Genomic DNA, 24,834 nt, shown 5'->3' on the forward strand with positions numbered 1-24,834 from the left:
TTTCTCTTTTCCTTCCTCTCTTTTTTCTATCTGTTTCTCTCTCTTCCTCTCTTCCTCTCTCTCTCCTTCCCTCTCACTCTTTCCCTCTCGGCTTCTGGGCAGGTTTGGAAAACTCTGAGTTGATGATGATTTTTAAGTGAGCGATTGCTCACTGCTCAGCTTAGAGGGAACTATGCTTGAAATTACAGCTGCCCTGGAAAGAAAGCGAATTACAACTGTTTGTCACATTTACGAACATTGCAGCATCCTCATGTCCAAAATCAAGATACGTGGCTTCAGTATCATAAATACTGACTTGTATTTATGATGGGAGGTCAGGTGATGTCCCTTTTTGAGGCCTTCTGTCAAGCGAAGCCAGTGTGGCAGTTGGGTCCACTCAAGTATTACTAACCTAACTGCCGCTGTGATTCCCTTGCTAACCGTGGCAACAAAAGTTGTAAAACTGTCTCGCTTAGCAACAGCAAAATTTGGGGTTCAGCCGTGGCGGGACTGCTTGTATTTGATAGAAGAGATTAAACCAGCTTTCATCTTCTCCCATGACTCAGCAGTCAAACAGCTGTGGGTGCACATGTGACTTCACAACAATGCACTGTTTATGTTTGGAGTCTTTAAGCACAAGTGTTAGCCAAGGGAGGATCTGTGTATGCTTTTCAAGGTGGTGTGTTCTCACACTGACATCAAAAAGGGATTCCAGGAAATGAAGAGAGAAAAAAAAACTTCTATCCAACTCTGGGTTTTGTCCCTGCCCACACAAATATGCCCTGAGTCTATGGAAAAGTGCGGCCCAGAAATCCAAAATGGGTCAATTCTTTCTCAAGTGGACCAGTGGGGGACTCGACCACCTTCAATTTCTAGTCTTGACTTTTGGATGTCAAATGTTAGCAGAAGCTGCCGATGTTAAGCCTGCTTTGTCAATAAGTCATTTGAAAGGCCCCGTTTCTTGTTTGGTTCCCTTGTATCTGTGGAACTGGGCGTCTCTCTCTTAAGCAGCCTCAACATCCGAATACCAAGAGTGGGGTGGCCTAACCTGAGAGCCGGAGATAAGCTCGTATCTCATTGTGTAGGCGGTTGTGTTTTGGCTTTTTTGTGCAAAGTGTGTGATGCAATATACACTGGCTCCCTCTGTTTCTCTCCATGCCCAGTAGCTCAACCGGGAAGCAATACCAGCATATTTTCCTTTTGACTTTGCCAACTCTAATCCATCAAGCTCTCCTCCTTCCTTCTGTCTTCTGCAGTTTCATTTCTTTCCGGCTGTAAGAGATGCTCCTGTTTTAATTTGTGATCCATAATTCATGCGTTTTGCATCAGCATTAGCTTCCTGAGTGGGATAACGAAGTCCTTGACATTAGTGTCAATTCCTGTTAGTGTAAAAAAAAAACCCAAACAGTCTCACGTTTCTGAGTTGTAGCTCCTGCAGTCGGGAAACGGAAAGAAGCTTGAAAGATAAGTTGGTTTCTTTTGCTAATCACAGTCCAAAATAAGCTAAATTTGCTGTGGGCCGGCTTGCGAGTGTGTCTGTGCAGAATCCACAGTGTGTGTTCGATGGGAAAGCACTTAGCTCACTTTTCTAAAACTGTCTGCGGGGTAGATTAGGAGTAAGAATCAGCGACTTTCAAAAAATAAAACTCCAACTCCCAGTATTACTGCTGGTGAGGCATGCTGGGAATTGTAATTTTGCCAGATGTGAAAGGCCTTAGAGGCTGGATAAGAACACACTTTAGACTTATGTAGCGTTATCTTTCAAGGTACAGTGGGAAACGTAGTTCTGTTGAAGCCATTGCAGATAATAAGCAGCCATAGTTTCTTAAAGACAGATGAAAAAGCGATAGTGAGGTTTTAAAATCTCACGCGATACCATTTCAAGGCTTTTGCAAATAAATAAATAAAAGGGCTCCCAAGATTTCGGTGTGCTTCATCTCCTGTGTATGTCCCATGCAGTGTTTTGTCACTGACTTCTATTTTTCTAATTTAATAACTATGGTGTGTGTGCCCTAAACAAACCCGAGTTAGCAAAGAGCAGATTAAATGTGAATGATGGCTGGCAATACTAACTTGATAAATCAAGATAATTAGAGCTGAAAAGTTGTTGACCTTAATTGCACTAAGGCTCTTGTGATTGCTTTAATATATTTGTATCTGTGATACAGTTTTTTAAAAAATATCCTTGGACCTGCCTATAAAATCTGTATATTTTGGTAGGTGGAAAATTAATAACACTGTTGAAACTCTGTAAATATGTACATATTTTGAGGAGTATCATGACGAAAGTTGTAAAATTCCTGTACAAAAAAACTTTAATAAATCTGGTTTCATAACAAATTGTTCGCCTCCTTTTGAATCTTTGTGTGATTTCCTCATTTTTGATCCTGCCACAGTCTCGCAACACTTGGCACTTACAATGTCCTGCTGAAAACAAATACGACAGAGTTAAAACAACACATAAAGCGAATTGCAAAATCAAAACTGGAAGGAGGAGAGAAAAACGATAACAACAAGAGGTGTAGATGATGTTATTGAAACAACTTTTTTAAAAAAGCTCCATTTTTAATAACTCTCTAAAGTTTCTAGGGAGGAACTACTCTGGTCTCAAGTAGTTTTATTCCGCCGCTTTGGTGCTACTCCAAAAAAGCAACATCTTCTAGTTTGCAGGATTCAATCTGTCATCGGAATCAGAGGTTTATTCTTCCAAGCTTTTGGACTCACGCTGGAGCTCATCCTATGGGAACTTCTCTCTCCAGAATGTGTCATTCTAGAACAGGGATCTCCAACCTTGGCAACTTTAAGACTTGTGGACTTCAACTCCCAGAATTCCTCAGCCCTGAGGGAATTCTGGGAGTTGAAGTCCCCAAGTCTTAAAGTTGCCAAGGTTGGAGATCCCTGTTGTAGACAGAGAGACAGTTCCTCGAGGATTGGCTCTTAGACGAGTTGGAAAGTTTGGAAGAATAAGTAAGAATAAGAATCTAGTTCTGATGAGTCACTCCAACTAGATCCTGCAACATTAGTGAATCACTCCAACTAGATCCTGCAACATTAGTGAATCACTCCAACTAGATCCTGCAACACCTTGATCTCCTTCATTTGTGAGAAAGATGGGCAGCCTTTGGCTTTGAACAGTGGCAATTTGGGATTCACCTCTAGAAAGCTGGACCAACAAGGAGACCTTCCTTATATGAAAGCTGACCAAGGAGAGATTCAACCTGGACAAGCAGGAATAGGGAGATTGTGACCCCCTTATATAGAGCACTGGTGAGACCACATTTGGAATATTGTGTTCAGTTCTGGAGACCTCACCTACAAAAAGATATTGACAAAATTGAATGGGTCCAAAGACGGGCTACAAGAATGGTGGAAGGTCTTAAGCATAAAACGTATCAGGAAAGACTTCATGAACTCAATCTGTATAGTCTGGAGGACAGAAGGAAAAGGGGGGACATGATCGAAACATTTAAACATGTTAAAGGGTTAAATAAGGTTCAGGAGGGAAGTGTTTTTAATAGGAAAGTGAACACAAGAACAAGGGGACACAATCTGAAGTTAGTTGGGGGAAAGATCAAAAGCAATGTGAGAAAATATAATTTTACTGAAAGAGTAGTAGATCCTTGGAACAAACTTCCAGCAGACATGGTTGGTAAATCCACAGTAACTGAATTTAAACATGCCTGGGATAAACATATTGTAAGATAAAATACAGGAAATAGTATAAGGGCAGACTAGATGGACCATGAGGTCTTTTTCTGCCATCAGTCTTCTATGTTTCTATATTTCTATGAAATAAGGAAGAACTTCCTGACGGTCAGAGCGATCAACCAATGGAACGGCCTGCCAGCGGAGGTTGGGAACACCCCAACTCTCAACATATTCAAGAGGAGATTGGACTGCCATGTGGCTGGGGTCCCCAAACCTATGGACCTTGGGGACCACTAAATTATAATTTTTAAATCTCACGGACCACTGATATTGTTTAATTGTTTAACAAGATTTATATACTGTCCAACTCCAGTGGACCTTGGGTGGCTAACAGCATATGAAAAGCAATTATAAAAATTACAATATCAGGTAAATATAAAAACAATCAATAGCCCTATTAAAAACCTAGAAATATTCAATCATTAATATGATCTTATCTTAAAAACGTAGAAACATTCAATCATTAATATGATCTTGTCTTAAAAATCTAGAAACTTTCAATCATTCAATTGAGCATTAATATGATCTGCCTAATGACCAGCTGGGTGGGCGTGGCTGGGTGGTCATGTGGGATTGGCTTATTTGATGTCACTCACATCAAGGGGCGTCTCGCCAACCTCTACTTGTCCCTCCCCTCCCAGCTCCTTAGGGCCTCAACAGGAGACAGTTGTTGGAGCTAATCAGCCACCACGAGAAAGAGCGATGCAAAACAGCTGGTTCAAGTTCAAGTTGGATCGGACTGAGGAGGCTCAGCAGAAGCACCTCACTGAGGACTATGAGCATTGGCTTTCCGAGTGGCTGGGTTGAAGCAGACTAAGACCTGCAGAGTCCCAGAGGAATAGATGGGTGGCATAGGCAGGGAGGAGAGTGCTTCAGGCCAATCTAATGAAGTTTAAGTTTCAAATTTCAAGTTTAATTGGATTTGTATGCTGCCCCTCTCCCAGAACTTGGGGCGTGTTGTGGTTGGCTCTGGCCCAGCTCCTGCCCCAAGGAATGTGGAGGTGGATGCAGGGGAAACATCAACATGTCATAGGCCTGTTTTATTGCCGACAAAGTCTGGTAGTGCAGTTTCCTCGGACAAAGAAGAAGATGGGAGTGACTTGGAAGAGGGGGGCTTGGCACACAGCCCAGGAAGCCAATCTTCATTATCTTCAGTCGATTCGGATGCGGAAGTCTTGGACCCACGCAGGCGCAGACTTATGCATAGAAGAGACAAATTGAAGAAATATTACAGGAGATAAGAGAGGCCACCTGTGTTTGGGTGGGGCTCCAGTAATTAGAGTTGCTGATACAAATAGCAGCGTGTTGGTTTGGCCGTTGTGGAAGATTATCTGATCGCAGTTCTTCAGGACCGTGCCTTGCTGTTTTCCAGACTTTGTTGATTTTTCACGCCTTTGAAACCAAAGCAGAGCAATGTGTGTGTGTCTCACTTCGTTGGAAGAAGGAGGGCTGTGACGTTTCTTCACAGCTGCTAGCTAAGTACTTAAGGACTGATTAAGGGAATTGTACAGCCTACAAGGTTGTTTTGGGACGAGTGCTCTTTGCAATACAAAAAGGGTGCTTTGTTTCTTTTCAATTTTGTGATAAAGGACATTGTTTTCAATTTTCAAACGTGTGTGTGTCTGAAATTTGTACCCTTGAATTTTCGAGAGGCTCATATGGGAGAGCCTGACAGAACAGGGCATCTCACGGCATATAAAAGAAACAGTAATAAACAATCTAATTAACATATGGTACATAAAAACACAATCCTTAAAATTCTAATTTTAAAAAACTTCCATTAACAATTCATTCAGCAATCATACTAAGAAACATTCATTGGTCAGGGGGAAGATCTAATATCCCCAGGCCTGGCGGCAAAGATGAGTTTTTAAACTCTTTCAGAAGGCAAGGAGGGTGGGGGTCGTGGGTAGTGCGAATCTCCAAGGGGAGCTGATTCCAGAGGGCCGGGGCCCCCACAGAGAAGGCTCTTCCCCTAGGTCCCACCAGCTGACATTGTTTGGTCGATGGGACCCTAAGGACACCAACTCTGTGGGACCTCACCGGTCGCTGGGATTCGTGCGGCAGAAGGCGGTCTCGGAGGTAGTCTGGTCCTATGCCATCTAGGGCTTTATCGGTCATAACCAACACTTTGAATTGTGTCCGGAAACAGATCGGCAGCCAAAGCGAAGAGGAGGACCAGCGGAGACATGAAAGCAGTGTTCCAATACTTGAGGGTGTCACAGTATTTTCCAAGCTACCAGAAGGCTGGACAAGGAATAATGGATGGAAACTGACCAAGGAGAGATTCAACTTGGAAATAAGGAGGAACTTTCTGATGGTGGGAACGAGCAACCAGTGGAACAGCTTGGAGGTTGTGAGAGCTCCAACATGTTCCGTCGAGCTCTCTGGTAGAATCCTCCCAAAAATTCACAGATACAAATTTCAGACACACACACGTTTGAAAATTCAAAACAATGTTCTTTATACCGAAAATTCAAATAAACTAAGCACTCTTTTTTGTATAGCAAAGAGCACTCGTCTCCAATCAAACTGGTAATTTGTACAAGTCCCTTATCAGTTCTGTGATACTTAGCTTGCAGCTGTGAGGCAATTCACAATCCTTCTTCTTTCACAAAGTAAAACACACTTTGCTCTGGTTTAGTTTCAAAGTGGGGAAAAATCAGCACACAAAGGTCAAAGTCAGCAAGGCAGGCACGAAACACAACGATCAGATAATCCTCCACAATGGCCAAACCCACAGGCTGCTATTTATAGCAGCCTCACTAATTACCACAGCCCCACCCAACCACACGTGGCCTCATTTTCTTTGATAATAATCTCTCAGTTGTTGCTGCCTATGCATCGCTCTCCGCATGCGTGGTTGTATCATTAACTCTTGTTCCGAATCCAAGGAGGAGCTAGATAATTGATCTCCTTCTGAGCTGTCTGCCACACTCTCCTCCTCCCTGTCACTCATGTCTTCTTGGTCAGAGGAGCCTTCATCAGCAAATTCCACCGGGAGCAAAACAGGCCTGTGGCATGTGGATGTCTCCCCCACATCCACAGTCCTTGGGGCAGGAGCTGGGCCAGAGCTAACCACAACACAACACTTGAGACTTTCAAAAGGAGATTGCACGGCCATCTGTCTGAAATGATGTAGGGGCACCTGTTCAAATGAGGATTTGGAGTAGATGACCTACAAGGTTCCTTCCAACTCTAGTAATCTAAAATCTAAACATTGGGCTGCTGGTGTCCAACCTTGATTGGATCTTGCAACATTATCCTGGGGCCTATTTGCCTTCATTCTAGAAATAATACTTGTACATTTACCTTAGCTGCACCTTCATTTGCTATTCCAATGATGTTACCACACACGGTAAGCATAGTTTCCATGAACTTGTGGAGTGGATGACCCACAGCATCATATCTCAAATTACTTCCCTAAAGTTATCTTGATGTTGTATACATATGCAAACTACCTATGTAGATTGATTTAGATTACCGGTACTCTCTCTATTCAGTACACGCCATATCATAGATGGAAAAAGTTTCATAACATTATATCTTAAAACAGTGAAAGCCTTGTGATTTTAAATAAACAAGTACACTTCCAGCCAAGGAAATTAAAAAAAAAAATCCATTAAAAATACAGTATGAGTTTAACTTTTATTGACCTAGGAGAAGACTTTCCTCTTAAGGTCTGGATGCTTTAATTTACTGGATTTCCGTTGTTTGCAGCGGCTTGGGGTCTTGAGGAGAAGGAAGGGGTTTTTGAAGAAAATTTAAGCCAGAGTTATGTAAAACCAATATTAAACCCTGTTAAATTCTGCATTATTATTATTATTATTATTATTATTATTATTTTATTTTATTTATTAGATTTGTATGCCACCCCTCTCCATAGACTCGGGCGGCTCACAACAATAACAAAGACAATGTAAGAACAAATCTAATAATTTAAAAAACACTAAAAACCCCATTATTAAAAGCAAGCATACACACAAACATACCATGTATAAACTGTATAGGCCCAGGGGAGATGTCTCAGTTCCCCCATGCCTGACTACGAAAGGCAAGGAGGGTGGGGGCAGTTCTGATCTCTGGGGGGAGCTGGTTCCAGAGGGTCGGGGCCGTCACAGAGAGGCTCTTCTCCTGGGTACCGCCAAACAACATTGTTTAGTCGACGGGACCCGGAGAAGGCCAACTCTGTGGGACCTAACCGGTTGCTGGGATTCATGCGGCAGAAGGCAAGGCTGCATGGATTATTTATTATTTACTAATTTATTTATTTATTGGATTTGTATGCCGCCGCTCTCCGAGGACTCGGGGCGGCTCACAACATAATAAAAACAGTACAGTGGTACCTCTAATTATGAACTTAATTCATTCCGTTCTTAAGTAAAAAAGTTTGTAAGAAGAAGCAATTTTTCCCATAGGAGTCAAATAATCTGTGCGATTGGGAAAACCACAGGGAGGGTGAAGGCCCTGTTTCCTCCCAGGAGATGTCTAGAAAGGCTCTACGGAGGCTTCTCCGCGCCTTTTCCGTCCTTGTTTCCTCCCAGGAGATTCCTAGAGAGGCCCCATGGAGGCTTCTCCCTGCCTTTTCTAGCCCTGTTTCCTCCCAGGAAATTCATAGAGAGGCCCCACGGAGGCTTCTACCCACCTTTTCCGGCCCTGTTTCTTCCCAGGAGATTTCTACAGAAGCCCCACAGAACAGAGCCTGGGAGGCATTGGAGGGAATCTCTCAAGTTATTTTTAGAGGCTCCACATAGCCAGAAGAAGGGAGGTCCAATATTTATTTATTTATTTATTTATTTATTTATTTATTTATTTATTTATTTATTTATCTATCTATCTATCTATCTATCTATCTATCTATCTATCTATCTATCTATCTATCTATCTATCTATCTATTTATTGGATTTGTATGCAGCCCCTCTCCATGGACTCGGGGCGGCTAACAACAGTGACAAAAACAGAATGTAAAAATCCAATACTAAAACAGCTAAAAACCCTTGTTATAAAACCAATCATACATACAAACATACCATGCATAAATTGTAGAAGCCTAGGGGGAAAGATTATCTTAGTTCCCCCATGCCTGACGGCAGAGGTGGGTTTTGAGAAGCTTATGAAAGGCAAGGAGAGAGAGAGGAGGAGAGGAAGAGAGAGAAACAGATAGAAAAAAGAGAGGAAGGAAAAGAAAAAGAAAAAGAATGGGAGTAAGGAAGAGAGAAAAAGAAAATCAAAATCTAGTTTGAAACTAGCTCAAGTATTTAAGTGGCATTTTGATATTGATTGAGTTGCCATATTATGAGCTCACTGTTATAGACACACAGTACAGTATTTTATTTTGAAATTCTCTGAGGCAAAACAGGGTGGGTTTTTTGTTTGTTTGTTTGTTTGTTTGTTTATTTATTTATTTATTTATTTGTTTATTTATTTAATATTTCTGTGCCGCCCAGTCCCGAAGGGACTGCCGCTCAGACACTATACTTTTCCGCCCACCCCACAAAAAAATTAGAGGGAACACTGGTGGGGGCTATTGTAATCTCTGGGGGGAGTTGGTTCCAGGGGGTCTGGATAGAAGGTCTCCAGTTTGGGCAGAGAGCTGGACTAGAAGACCTCCAAGATCCCTTCCAATTCTATAATTCTGGTCTGAAATTCTCAAGCATCCAGAGAATGTGGTTGCACCTGCTTTCTCAAGGGGAAAAAAATGAGAAGAAAGGGGAAGACAAATTTTTGGCACAACATGTGCTTGTTCCATGGATTTCAATGACACCAGTAGCCTTAAGTTCAAATATATCAGCTTAACACGATTACAGAACAGGCTGTAAGTTTAGGGTTTGCCGAACCAGAAAAACATTTGCTCACTGCATGAAATCCAATTATTGCCCTTCAGCTACATGGTTATATATATACAATGATACCTTGTCTTACAAACGCCTCATCATACAAACTTTTTGAGATACAAACCCGGGGTTTAAGATTTTTTTGCCTCTTCTTACAAACTGTTTTCACCTTACAAACCCACCGCCGCCGCTGGGATGCCCCGCCTCCGGACTTCCGTTGCCAGCGAAACACCCATTTTTGCGCTGCTGGGATTCCCCTGAGGCTCCCCTCCATGGAAAACCCCACCTCCGGACTTCCGTGTTTTTGTGATGCTGCAGGGGAATCCCAACAACGCAAAAACGGGCACTTCGCTGGCAACGGAAGTCCGGAGGTGGGGTTTCCTAGCGAGGGGAGCCTCAGTGAAATTGCAGCATCACAAAAACAAAGAGGTCCGGAGGTGGGGTTTCGAAGACTTCGGTGTTTTTGCGATGCTGCGATTTCACTGATGCTTTTGGGCTTGCACACATTAATCGCTTTTCCATTGATTCCTATGGGAAACATTGTTTCATCTTACAAACTTTTCACCTTAAGAACCTCGTCCCGGAACCAATTAAGTTTGTAAGACAAGGTATCATTGTATATATATATATATAAACCCCTCCAGCCTTCCTTCCCCAACTTTTCCTTTAATATATATATATATTAAAGGAAAAGTTGGGGAAGGAAGGCTGGAGGGGTTTATTTTTTTCCTTACCTTTTCCCCAGTTGCAAAATACAAGCTTTTTAATATTTTTTGGGGGGAGTAACTTGACTCTTTCTTTTATTTACAGTATTGAGGAACAAAACAAGGCCACTTTGCTTCCATATTTGGCATGGAAGCCAGCAGGGGTATCAATTACGTTCTATGAAGTGCAAACATTAACATAACTGCGTGAAGCAATCATGTTCCTAACAACTGCAAGCCATCTACAGGAGACCAAAAATAAATAGAATTCACAGAGCAAGATGTAAGCCTTCTTCCAGGGTGGTGGTGTTGCTGTTGTTGTAGAGACAAGTGAATTCTTCGCATGCCTTGTGCTTTTGCCCAACAGGGAGGTATTTCCGATGACTTCCGAGGATTTACTCACTTCCGAGGTATTTCCGATGACTTCCGAGGATTTACTCACAGGCTAACGGTGCGTTTCTTCTCGCGCTGCAACGGAATAGGTGATGGGATATGGCCCAAGGGTCATTTAATTTAGATGGCCTGGAATGCTTGGTGCAGCTCCACCGAATTACCGAGGGATTTAATTTCCAGCGAGAGAGAACAGGTGAACTGGACAGTGAGTCCGATCATTTCCCTTAGATGACTTAATTCAAAATCCCTTTTATCTGCTTTCGCCTTGCGTTCATCTACTGAAACCAATGTGATTGACTGGTCAGCAGTGATGGGCTCCTATGGGTACGGTCAGGTAACGCAGAACCGGTAGAAAAAAAAATTGGTCAGGTACGCAGAACCGGTAGAAAAAAAATTGATTATTTATTTTCTTTTTTTTTCCTTCTGGGCTCTGGGTATGTTTTTCCTATCGCAGTAAATGAGGTTGAATGTGTGTAATTTTAATAGAGCTGTTTGTCTGTGTGTGTGTACATATAGAATAGAATTTTATTGGCCAAGTATGATTGGACACACAAGGAATTTGTCTTGGTGCATATGCTCTCAACGTACATAAAAGAAAAAGATGCATGCAGATTATATGGTAGATAATGTATATTTTTGCATTCCTGTGTGTAATATGTATGTACACATATGGCATATACTGTATACATAAAATTAAATAATATATTTTGGATGTTAAGTAATAGTAAATAGATAGGGAAATTGTATCGCTTTGAGGAGAGGAGAGGCCAGGCACCCTAACATTTGACGTGAATGACGTCAAGTTGGCCACCTTTAAGCCAACCCTGTCACATGATCATCAAGCCACTCCCACCTGGATAGTTCATAAAATTATCCACTATAATGTCCTACCTGTAAATGACTACTTCAACTTCAACCACAACAATACACGAGCACACAATAGATACTAACTTAAAGTGAACCACACCAAACTGGACTGCAGAAAATACAATTTCAGCAACAGAGTGGTCAATGTTTGGCATGCACTTCCTGACTCCCAAACCCCCCAAAATTTTAACCTTAGATTGTCTACTGTTGACTTCACCCCATTCCTAAGATCCAGTAAGGGATGTGCATAAGCACACAGGCATGCCTACCATTCCTTTTTATCTTTATTTGCTTCATGTATTCAAATTATATAAATATGTATTATTTAATATGACATTGACAAAATAAATAAAAAGTAAATAAATAAAAAATTCCCGAACGCCATCACTCTGCTAAACAAATAATTCCCTCAACACTGTCAAACTGCATTACTGTTGCTACTAGTTTTTTCTCATCATTCCTATCACCTATTTCCTCCCACTTATGACTGTATGACTGTAATTTGTAGATTAATATTGATTGTTTCTTTATTTCTTATTTGACCCTGTGACAATCATTAAATGTTGTACCTTATGATTCTTGAAAAATGTATATTTTCCTTTATGTACACTGAGAGCATATGCACCAAAGACAAATTCCTTGTGTGTCCAATCACACTGGGCCAATACAGAATTCTATTCTATTCTAATGATGCGTATATGTAGGTTAAAATATGAATCTCGTTCTGGAGTTTTGAGTTAGGGGTGAATCTGAAAGTTTAATAGAATAGAATAGAATTTTTATTGGCCAAGTGTGATTGGACACACAAGGAATTTGTCTTGGTGCATATGCTCTCAACGTACATAAAATAAAATATACATTTGTCAAGAATCATGTGATACAACACTTAATGATTGTCATAGGGGTCAAATAAGCAATGAAGAAGCAATATTAATAAAAATCTTAGGATATACGCAACAAGTTACAGGCCTTCAGTCAACATGGGAGGAATGGGTGATAGGAATGATGAGAAAAACTAGTAGAATAGAAGTGCAGATTTAGTAGAAAGTCTGACAGTGTTGAGGGAATTATTTGTTTAGTAGAGTGATGGCGTTCGGGAAAAAACTGTTCTTGTGTCTAGTTGTCTTGGTGTGCAGTGCTCTGTAGCGACGTTTTGAGGGTAGGAGTTGAAACAATTTGTGTCCAGGATGCGAGGGGTCAGTAAATATTTTTCCCGCCCTCTTTTTGACTCGTGCAGTATACAGGTCCTCAATGGAAGGCAGATTGGCAGCAATTGTTTTTTCTGCAGTTCTGATTCTCCTCTGAAGTCTGTGTCGGTCCTGTTGGGTTGCAGAACCAAACCAGACAGTTATAGAGGTGCAGATGACAGACTCAATGATTCCTCTGTAGAACTGAATCAGCAGCTCCTTGGGCAGTTTGAGCTTCCTGAGCTGGCGCAGAAAGAACATTCTTTGTTGTGCTTTTTTGATGATGTTTTTGATGTTAGGTGACCATTTTAGGTTCCAGATTAGAGGGAAAGTTTATAGCCATTTGAACTTTAGAGGACACCTTCATACCAAAAACTGAAGTAAAAGTGCTATAGATCAACTCATATTGAGCCGTGGTGATGCAGTGGTTAGAGTGCAGTGCTGCAGGCTACTTCAGCTGACTGCTAGCTGCAGTTCACTGGTTCAAATCTCACCAGGCTCAAGATTGACTCAGCCTTCCACCCTTCCCAAGTCGGTAAAATGAGTACCCAGGATGTTGAGGGCAATATTCTGATTTTGTAAACTGCTTAGAGAAGGTGGTAAAGCACCACGAAGCGGTATATATCTCAGGGACAGCCTTCTGCTGCACGAATCCCAGCAACCAGTTAGGTCCCACAGCGTGGGTCTTCTCCGGGTCCCGTCAAGTAAACAATGCCGCTTGGCGGGACCCAGGGGAAGAGCCTTCTCTGTGGCGGCCCTGGCCCTCTGGAACCAACTCCCCCCAGAAATTAGAATTGCCCCCACTCTCCTTGCCTTTCATAATCTGCTTAAAACCCACCTATACTGCCAGGCATGGGGGAATTGAGATACTCTTTTCCTCTAGGCATTTACAATTTTATGCATGGTATGTCTGTATGTATGTTTGGTTTTTATATTAATGGGTTTTTAATCATTTTTAGTATTGGATTATTATTGTACACTGTCTTGTTATTGCTGTTAGCCGCCCCGAGTCTCCGGAGAGGGGCGGCATACAAATCCAATAAATAAAATAATAATAATAATAATATAGGTCTAAAGTGCTATTGCTCATCACTACTTCGAATTTTCATTACCCAAAGCCAAAAAGAAAGTCTTAATTTCCAAGAAACAACATCTCCAGTCATCTGTTATAACCACCCCACCAACAATTCTGGCATTTAAGAGGATATTCAATTATTATTATTTTTTTAAAATAAATTGCTCCATGTAATTAAAAAAAATTTTTTTTGCTCCATTGCGCAAATTTCAGATTAAGGAAGGATTAAGTAACAACTCTGTGGCTAAACTATTACACATTGCTCCTGGCTATTAGCCAAGGAATTCAAGCCTGTAAAAACTGACATTGCTTCATAAGTCAAATATAGCCCTATGGTAAATGACCCTTTTGTAACTCAAAGGAAGCAATTTCTCCTCAGCAACATGGGCTTTTTGCTGGGAAACAACCTGTTGGCCTTCAAATAAGGGAGTGATTTATCCCCAGAATTCTCAGCAGAAGGAATTCTGGGAAATGTAGGCATATGTAGAGATGCCAAAGAATTCGTAAACGTAGATCTGGAAATCATTCATTTCAATGGGATTTGATGTGGGGTAAAGTTTCCTTAGCAGCTTTTGTCCTTCCAGGATTTTCTGAACTGGAGTATCATGTACGAAGGTCGCCCAGAAAGTAATGCACCACATTTTTTTCTTCCAACGATTATTTATTGAACACAGTGAAACTTACACACAAGAAAGAATGATGTTTCTTCTCCACTCCCTATTTTCCCACATAATCTCCATCCTGTTCTATGGCCTTCCCCCAGCGAGACACAAGGGCGTGTATGCCCTGTTGGTACCACTCCTTGTTCTGGTCACGAAGCCTTGGACCGTCTCCTAAAGGCCTCACCCTCAGTGCCCAGCGACTAACCGTACTTCTGTCAACTGCAGATTCTCCATAAACACAAACGTTTGTGAATGTTCCCAACAGTTTCTTTCTCCGCAGTGAGAAATTCAATGACGACATGCTGCTTGTAACGTACATCATTTACAAATGCCATTTCGAAACATTGCTGCAGCTACGCTGTCTGAAGAAATGCAAAATTTACACACGCACTCCTGACAATTCAAATAATGTGCAGTGTTCCCTCGATTTTCACGGGGGATGCGTTCCGAGACCGCCCGCGAAAGTCGAATTTCCGCGAAGTAGAGATATGGAAATAAATACACTATTTTTGGCTATGAACAGCATCACAAGCCTTCCCTTAACACTTTAAACCCCTAAATTGCAATTTTCCATTCCCTTAGCAACCATTTAGATTATTACTCACCATGTTTATTTATTAAAATTTATTTAAAAAAATATTTATTAAAGGCAGACGAAAGTTTGGCGATGTCATGTGATGTCATCGGGCGGGAAAAACCGTGGTATAGGGAAAAAACCCACAAAGTTCTCCCATAGGGCTCTGCCCCACTTCTCTCCTGAAAACAAGGAGAATTGCTGTTGGCTTTGTACATGCCATGAGTCTAAGGCAGCGTTTCTCAAATCTGGCAACTTTTAAGATATGTGAAATTCCGATATCTCGGGGGCTTCCACGAAGAAGAGGGGGTGAACCTATTCTCCAAAGCACCTGAAGGCAGAACAAGAAGAAATGGGATGGAAACTAAGCCAGGAGAGAAGCAACTTAGAGCTAAGGAGATATTTTTTGATGAAACAATCAATTGGTGGAGTCTCTTGCCTTGAGATGTTGTGGATGCTCCAACAATGGAGCTTTTGGGGTTTTTTAAGAAAGAGATTGTCTTCTTTATCTGAAACAGTATGAGGTTTCCTGCTTGAGCAGTCAGTCAGATTAGAAGATCCTTTCCAACAATTCTGTTTATTCTGACTTCAACTCTCAGAATTCTGACTAGGGATTTCTGGGAGTTGAAGTTCACACCCCTTTAAACTTGCCAAAGTTGAGAAACACTGATCTGAGGTTAAGAAAGAAGATCTGAAGGTTTCCCACGTCCAAAGGGAAGCCATCTACTTATGGAACGATCTATAAAAAGGCGGATCAATTTATCGCAAAGACACAAGAGAGACAAATCGGGAATGTCTTCTGCCTCTCAGCAACCAGTCAGGGACCACAGAGTCGGCCTTCTCCAAGTCCCGTCAGCCAGACAATGCTGACTGGCAGGGCCTAGGGAAGAGCCTTCTCTGTGGTGGCCCCGCCCCTAATGGAACAAACTCCCTCTGGACATCTGCACTGTGCCCACTCTCCCCACCTTCCGTAAGGCTCTGAAGACCTACCTTTGCAGACAGGCTTGGGGGTCAATGAATCTCTAATTAGCCAATGAGTGACTAATTTTTAGCATGGGGTTTTAGGATAGTATTTAATGTAAATTTTATTGGTAGATTTCTAACATGTTGTGCATAAATTTGGTGTAAGCCGCTCTGAGTCTCAGGAGAAGGGCGGCATAGAAATCAAATTAATAAAATGAATAAATAAAATAAATGCTGAGAGGACATCCCGAACGCCATCACTCTGCTAAACAAATAATTCCCTCAACACTGTCAAACTATTTACTAAGTCTGCACTACTACTTCTACTAGTTTTTTCTCATCATTCCTATCACCCATTTCCTCCCACTAATGACTGTATGACTGTAACTTGTTGCTGGCATCCTTAAGATTTTTATTAATATTGATTGTTTCCTCATTGCTTATTTGACCCCTATAGAGTTGTACCCCACGATTCTTGACAAATGTATCCTCTCTTTTATGTACACTGAGAGCATATTCACCAAAGACAAATTCCTTGTGTGTCCAATCACACTTGCCAATAAAGAATTCTATCTGTCATTGGTTTCAGCCTTTAAATCCACACCGACAACATGGACTAAAATGTCCTCTCTTTCACTCCATGGACCACAAAATATTGACACTCCCCAAAACTAAGACACAAGCTCATATTGCCTGCTTAGAACTGAGAGAAAGGAATAGTTCATAACGGGGGGAGGGGGGGTGAAGACCCCACCCACAATACGAAATGGCCCATTGCGACACAGCTCTGATCTTATTTTTAGATCAGGGGAATCATTTCAAAACACAATCTATATGTTTAAAAAAAAAACGAGTCCAAAGATAAGTGATGACAAAGCTTTGAAAACGAAGATGACTCACAGAGAAACTATAAACGTAATCAACTGTTTAAAGCTCTGCTGGTTTCTAAGGCTTCTTGGTACAACTTCAGGTCTTTTACACGTCACTTTAGGGTGAAAGCGTTTTACAGTCACAACCCCACCAGGAAGGAGAGGATGGAGGGGGGGGGGAGGCCAGAATATCTTTTAACTCAATTTTATTTTATTTTATTTAAATTTTTTAATTATTTTGGATTTTTTTACATTATTTAAAGAAAATAAATTGACTTTCTCTCTCTCTCCCTCCCCATCTCCCTCTTCCTCTCTCTCTTTCTCTCCCCTCCTCCCTCCCCCTCCCTCTCCTTCTCTCTCTCTCCCCCTTTTCTATTCTATCTTTCTTTATATCTTTGTATCTTTGTATCTTTGTACTTTTGTATCTTTGTATCATCTTTGTATCATCTTTGTATCATCTTTCTTTCTTTCCTTCCTTCCTTCCGTCTTTCTTTCTTTCTTTCCTTCCTTCCTTCCTTCCGTCTGTCTATCTAACAATCTATCTAAGCACCTGTATCTAGCTATCATTTCCTGTCCAATTCATAGCCAACACATCTTCCTCCTCCGATTTTCATCACAACAACCCCTGCAACCATGAGGTGAGTTGGGCTGAGAGAACAACTGGCCCCAATCACGCAATCAGTGTCCATGCCTAAGGTGGGACTAGAACTCAATGCCTCATGGTGATTGGCTCACCCAGATGGCTTTCATGGCACACGCGGGACTTGAATGTATAGTTTTCCACTTTCTAGCCTGCTGCCTTAACCACAAAAGCCAAAAGAACCGAGCCTGGGAGACATTGGAGGGCATGCCCCCAAGTTATTTTTAGAGGCTCCACATAGCCAGAGGAAGGGAGGTCCAATATTTATTTATTTATTTATTTATTCATTCATTCATTCATTCATTCATTCATTTATTTATTTAATGTGTATGCCGCCCCTCTCTGTGGAATCAGGGCAGCTAACAACAGTGATAAAAACAATATGTAGCAATCCAATAATAAAACAACTAAAAAACCCTTATTATAAAAACCAGACATACATACTGACATACCATGCATAAACTGTAGAGGCCCAGGGGGAAAGAATATCTCAGTTCCCCCATACCTGACGGCAGAGGTGGGTTTTAAGGAGCTTACGAAAGGCGAGGAGGGTGGGGGCAATTCTGATCTCTGGGGGGGAGTTGGTTCCAGAGGGCCGGGGCCGCCACAGAGAAGGCTCTTCCCCTGGGGGGAGTTGGTTCCAGAGGGCCGGGGCCGCCACAGAGAAGGCTCTTCCCCTGGGTCCTGCCAAACAACATTGTTTAGTTGACGGGACCCAGAGAAGGCCCACTCTGTGGGACCTAATCGGTCGCTGGGATTCGTGCGCCACAAGGCAGTCCCGGAGATAATCTGTAGGATAATTGTAGGACAGGCTGAATATTTCCCATTTTATGGGACTCTTAAGAGTCTGGCAAGGCACAAATCAGGAAAAGAGAAATGGATATGTGGAAGAACACAAAAGGCAATGCAGCAATTCTTTCTTTCTGAAAGAAGGCGTCCTTTTTAGCAACACCTGTTTTGAAAGCGTAAATGTTGAACTTTACCAGTATGTGCATTGGGAGATGGCAGGTGGGGTGGGGGGTTAGAGAGAAGGAAATATGCAGAGTTGGGCAACACTGTGCAAAGGTTAAACAAGCTCCGAGCTATTGCTGGAGACAGGTTGCAACGTGGTGAACGGTCTGAGTGCCCAAACAACCTAGGCGGTCACTTGAGGTAACAGCTCTCTCAACTGTGCCACTAAAGCAAAACACGGTGCTGTTGCAAGGGAGTGTTTCAGTGCTCCTTTAACCGTAATGCAGATACCAAGGAGCATAATAAGAATTGTTGATAAGAAAGACACACACAGAAAAAAAAGTCTGGATAGTTGTAGATGTGGCAGTACCTGGAGACAGCAGACCCGAAGAGAAGGAACGGGAGAAGATAACAAAAGACAAAGATGTGCAAACAGAAACAGAATGACTGGTGTTCTTCATTGGCCTTGGCACCAGGCTCAGAGTTGTGGACAACTTTCTTTCTTAGAGTGGTTTCTGGTCTTCCAGTTTAATCTATAGCCTTGTGTCTTTCTGGGGCTGGTGGGGGGGGGTAACCTGTTCATGAGCTAATGAAACCATACCACATCTCAGACATCAACACCCTAGAAAATGTCCAAAGATACTTCACCAGAAGAGCCCTTCACTCCTCCACTCGAAACAGAATGCCCTACGAAAGCAGACTATCAATCCTTGGTCTTGAAAGCTTAGAACTACGATGCCTAAAACACGATCTAAGTATTGCCCACAAGATCATATGCTGCAACGTCCTGCCTGTCAATGACTACTTCAGCTTCAACCGCAACAATACAAGAGCACGCAACAAATTCAAACTTAATATTAATCGCTCCAAGCTTGACTGTAAAAAATATGACATTAGCAATCGAGTTGTCGAAGCGTGGAACTCATTACCGGACTCAGTAGTGTCAACCCCTAACCCCCAACATTTCTCCCTTAGACTATCCACGATTGACCTCTCCAGATTCCTAAGAGGTCAATAAGGGGCGTGCATAAGTGCACTAGCCTGCCTTTCGTCCCCTGTCCAATTGTCTCTCCTTATCTCATATATCATATATCTTTTCCTCCTTTCATATATCTTCTCCTCTACTTTTATATCTTTTCTTTATATATAATAATTCATGTCTATCCTCTTCAATATGTACTGGGTATCAGACTAAATAAATAAATGAATGAATGAATGAATGAATGAATGAATAATAATTAAAAAAAATTCTAATGAACTTCCCTGCCTAAGCAGGGGGTTGGACTAGAAGACCTCCAAGGTTCCTTCCAACTCTGTTATTATGTTTTGTTCTGATCTATTCTATTATTCTACTCTACTCTACCCTCAAAATGTCGCATCAGAGCACTGCACACCAAGACAACTAGACACAAGAACAGTTTCCCCCCCGAATGCCATCACTCTGCTAAACAAATAATTCCCTCAACACTGTCAAACTATTTACTAAGTCTGCACTACTATTTCTACTAGTTTTTTCTCATCATTCCTATCACCCATCTCCTCCCACCTAGGACCGTATGACTGTAGCTTGTTGCTTGTATCCTTAAGATTTTGATTAATGTTGATTGTTTCCTCATTGCTTATTTGACCCCTATGACCGGTGATGGCCTTCGAGCCAGAACACTAAATTGCGCTCGCCGCTGCGGCTCATAAGTTCTTGCGGGACCAGCATGATTTTGCTGCTGCACCTGTGGAGGTAGCAAAATCCCGCCTGTATTTTGGCGAAGTTTTACCTGCGGGTCCGTGCATGATTTTGCTACCTCCACAGGTGCACTGGTCCCGCAAGAACTTATGAGCCGTGGTGGCGAGCGCAATTTAGCGTTTCGGCTCGTAGCCCACCGTTGCCTATGACAATCATTAAGTGTTGTATCTCATGATTTTTGACAAATGTATCTTTTCTTTTATGTACACTGAGAGCATAGACACCAAAGACAAATTTCTTGTGTGTCAAATCACACTTAGCCAATAAAGAATAAAGAATTCTATTCTATTCTATTCTATTCTATTCTATTCTATGCTGGTTCAACTTTGCTCTGGCAGCCAAACATGGTCAACCAATTAAAGCCTCTCTCTTGAGTTGGATTCCAAACAGCAAATCCTGAATTAAACCATAAACATAATATGGAAAGACGTTTGAAAAAGAGATGTAAAGGGAAAGAAACTACATGGACATTATTAGTAGTTAGGACATTATGAGTCTTCGGAGAAGGGCGGAATACAAATCTAAATAATGATGATGATGATGATGATGATGATGATAAACAACTCAGCTTTCTTGGCAGAATGGTGTGGCTTTTATTTCCTAGTACATTGGGGGTGGACAGCCATCATGGTAAAAGTATAAGGCATTCTTGCAACTTGGATTAAGCAAAACCTTGGTTAGGAAGGTAACCATCAAAAGCGGATCAACACCTTTTGGGAGAAGGACGGAATGCGATTGGGTGAAGTTGGGTAATGGGAGATTTCACTGAGGAAATCAGGTAGTCTGGCTCCTGTGTATCTGTCAGAGTGTTGACACTGTTCTGGCACCTGTACTGAAAAATCCATTTTTGGCATGGGGCAGATGGCAGGTAGGAAGCAGCAGAGCAAGAAACATAGGGAGAACTGCTAGGTAGAATCACAATGATTTATTATGGACATTGCTAAAGACACATAATTTCACCATTTCCTTGCCAAAGCCTTTGATCTGTGCAAATGGTTAGAGAGCAACAAAACCATTTATTATTTTTATTTATTTATTTATTTATTTAATTTTGTCCAATACACAATGAGGGTTTTAGTGGGTACATATCTATATACACATAGTAAAATACATGAGGAAGGTTATAGAGGAGATACTCATAGTAAAATATATCTAAGAAAGAATAGAAAAGAAGATATAGTAATAGAACATATCAATGAAAGAATAGAAGAAGAGATATAGGAATAGAAGAAAGGTATAGGAGATATAGGAGAGCAATAGGACAGGGGACAGAAGGCACTCTAGTGCACTTGTACTCACCCCTTACTGACCTCTTAGGAATCTGGATAGGTCAACCGTAGATAATCTAAGTGTAAAGTGTTGGGGGTTTGGGGATGACACTATGGAGTCTGGTAATGAGTTCCACGCTTCAACAACTCGGTTACTGAAGTCATATTTTTTACAGTCAAGTTTGGAGCGGTTAATATTAAGTTTAAATCTGTTGTGTGCTCTTGTGTTGTTGTGGTTGAAGCTGAAGTAGTCGCCGACAGGCAGGACATTGCAGCATATGATCTTGTGGGCAATACTTAGATCTTGTTTAAGGCATCTTAGTTCTAAACTTTCTAGGCTTAGGATTGAAAGTCTAGTCTCGTAGGGTATTCTATTTCGAGTGGAGGAGTGAAGGGCTCTTCTGGTGAAGTATCTTTGGACATTTTCAAGGGTGTTAATGTCTGAGATGCGATATGGGTTCCAAACAGATGAGCTGTATTTGAGGATGGGTCTGGCAAAAGTTTTGTAAGCTCTGGTAAGTAGTGTGAGATTGCCAGAGCAGAAGCTACGTAGGATTAGGTTTACAACTCTTGAAGCCTTCTTGGCTATACAGTGATCCCTCAACATGGACGAAACAGGCCTGTTCTGGAAGAGGATGCCTTCACGGACTTTCTTGATGCAAGATGAAGCCAAAGCCCCTGGCTTTAAGGCCATGAAAGATCAGGTGACTTTGATCATGTGTGGGAATGCAGCAGGCTTTTTGATGAAGCCAGGGCTAATTTATAAGTCACGAAATCCAAGAGCCCTCAAGAACAGAAATAAGAATGCATTGCCAGTGTACTGGATGCATAATCCTAAAGCATGTATTACAAAACCCCTCACGCGGGACTGGTTTCATCAGTGCTTCATCCCACAGGTGCAGGTTTATTTGGCTGCCAAAGGACTCAATTTCAAAGTGCTTCTCCTAATGGACAATGCTGGAGGCCATGATGACCTGGCACCTGAACATGCTGGGGTGGAAGTTGAATTCTTGCCACCAAACACCACATCGCTTATCCAGCCGATGGATCAAGGTGTTATCCACGCATTTAAGGCACTGTACACACGCAATTCCCTTGGAAGCATCGTGGAAGCAATGGATGCTGATGAAAACTTCACATTGAAGGCCTACTGGCGTCAGTACACGATCGCATCGTGTCTGAAGAACATTCAGAATGCCTTAATGGATATGAAGTCACAGACAATGAATGCCTGCTGGAAGAAATTGTGGCCAGAAGTGGTGCATGATTACAAGGGATTTGCTCCCGAAGAAATTCAAGATGCTGCAGTCCAGAACTCTGTGAAGCTGGCACAGGCACTGGGTGGAGAAGGCTTCGTTGACATGACCCCAGATGAAATCAATGGTTTGCTTGATGAGCATGGCCTACCGCTGACAGACAAAGATCTGGAGGAGCTGACCAGGTCAGCGAGTGAAGAAGAGGAGGAGGAAGCAGAAGCTGAACAAGCTGAGGAAGAAGAAGATGTTGGCCTAACGCTTGAGCGGCTTGCAGAACTGAACAGAGCTGCTGCAAATGTACAACGCATGGTGGAACTTTGGGATCCCAACATGACTCGCTCTATACAGTTTAAGGCCTCCCTTGACAACACCTTTGCACCATACAGAGCCATGTTAGCCCAGAAAAAGAAACTGCGCCAACAACTGCCCATAACTATGTTTGTCATGAAAACCAAGAGGTCTGTCACACCATCACCTGCAGTGTCCATTGTAGAAATGGTGATAGAAGAAGATCCCGAGTTATCCTAGTTATGCTAACCCCCCCCCAAAAATGTAAAAATGTAAATAAATATTGTTATCATTTATAATAAGGATGACTGAGTGTCTTATTCAATGTGTACAGTACAGGTACAGGTAGAGGTAATGGGAAGGGGAAATGGTAATTAAGGGGATGGGAAATGGTAATTTGTGGGTTAAAAGTGTTGGGACTGAGTGGCATACAGAAGAATGAATGAATGACTGAGTGAATGAAATTCAAACGCAGGTGAGGGCTGGGGTTTTTTATTCTGTTATTGTTTAAGTGCTTTTTACGAAAGGAAGGAGGGAGGGAAGGAAGGAGGGAAGGAGGGAGGGAAGGAAGGAGGGAAGGAGGGAAGGAAGGAGGGAAGGAGGGAGGGAAGGAAGGAGGGAAGGAAGGGGGGAGGGAAGGAAGGAAGGAGGGAGGGAAGGAAGGAGGAAGGGAAGGAAGGAGGGAAGGAAGGAAGGAGGGAGGGAAGGAGGGAAGGAAGGAGGGAAGGAGGGAAGGAAGGAGGGAAGGAGGGAGGGAAGGAAGGAGGGAAGGAGGGAGGGAAGGAAGGAGGGAGGGAAGGAAGGAAGGAGGCAGGCATTCTAAACGCCGAGAAGCCGTTTCCGCCAGCGCTGCTGCAGGAGGACTCGTGCCCCAAGAAAGCCGGTGAGAGGGGCGAATCGGGCGGGCGGGGGATAGCGGCGAGGAGCCCGGAGACGCTGGGGGGGGTGGCCGACATTAAAAACAACCATTGCCAGCCTCCGAACTTTCGTCGCTCCCTGGCTCCACCATCTGCGCATGCGCGGCCATGGAAAAAGGGCGCGCATGCGCAGATGGTGTTTTTACTTCCGCACCACTATACCGCGGAAAATCGATTATCGCGAGAGGTCTTGGAACGTAACCCTTGCGATAATCGAGGGATCACTGTATTGTTGCAGTGGGCTTTGGCACTTAAATCTTTTGTTATTAGTATACCAAGGTCTTTAACCGAGTGGGGATTATCTGTGATAATTTGATTATTCAGTTCGTATTTGGAGTTCAGATTCTTCTTCCCAATGTGTAGGACAGAGCATTTGCTAGTTGAGATTTGGAGTTGCCATGTGTTAGACCACTCAGAAACAGCGTCAAGGTCTTTTTGGAGAGTAGTTGTGTTATCAGTGGTGTTGAAGAGTTTTACATCTAGCTAGGTTATGTGTCTAGAATAGGGGTCTCCAAACTTGCCAACTTTAAATCTTGGGAATTCAACTCTCAGAATTCCTCAACCAGCCTAACTTAATCCATGTCAGGATTAAGACTACCAGAATTGGGGTTGTAGAAATCTAGGGAAACAGTAGAGGGCAGCAAAGAATTTATTTCTGTGTCTCTTTGCTGCCCTCTAATGGTCAACTGTACTGAAGGTCTACTAGTCAGAAGCTATCTGTTCTGTCTGGGTTCCCCCAGACCTCAACACCAACTGGAAAAAACAGCCAGACACGCTGGTAAAAGCAAAAGTACTTTATAGCTTGAAAAATAAACACAGAGAAAAACCTGTTCTTCCCAACAGGCAGGCTAGGAGACTTTACAGCAGAGTCCTGATGTCCAGACAATACAGCAAACTTCTTGCTGGCACACCCACCACTGTAGAGCATAAGACCCCCACCTTTTCCCCCCAAGGTTT

At 42.4% G+C, this 24,834-nt stretch overlaps 1 long non-coding RNA gene across 3 annotated transcripts in view; it reads left to right on the forward strand.

Annotated features, from left to right (window-relative positions):
- Positions 1-10,393: 10,393 nt before the first annotated feature.
- Positions 10,394-24,834, forward strand: part of LOC139165995 (uncharacterized) — a 32,066-nt gene continuing 17,625 nt past the window's right edge. For all 3 annotated transcript variants that reach the window (XR_011558859.1, XR_011558860.1, XR_011558861.1), the window contains exons 1-2: positions 10,394-10,636; positions 17,364-17,454. This is a non-coding gene — a long non-coding RNA (uncharacterized lncRNA). The remainder of the gene's footprint in view (positions 10,637-17,363; positions 17,455-24,834) is intronic.

The sequence above is a fragment of the Erythrolamprus reginae genome, chromosome 3 (genome assembly GCF_031021105.1).
Source record: "Erythrolamprus reginae isolate rEryReg1 chromosome 3, rEryReg1.hap1, whole genome shotgun sequence".
NCBI classification, from domain to species: Eukaryota; Metazoa; Chordata; class Lepidosauria; order Squamata; family Dipsadidae; genus Erythrolamprus; species Erythrolamprus reginae.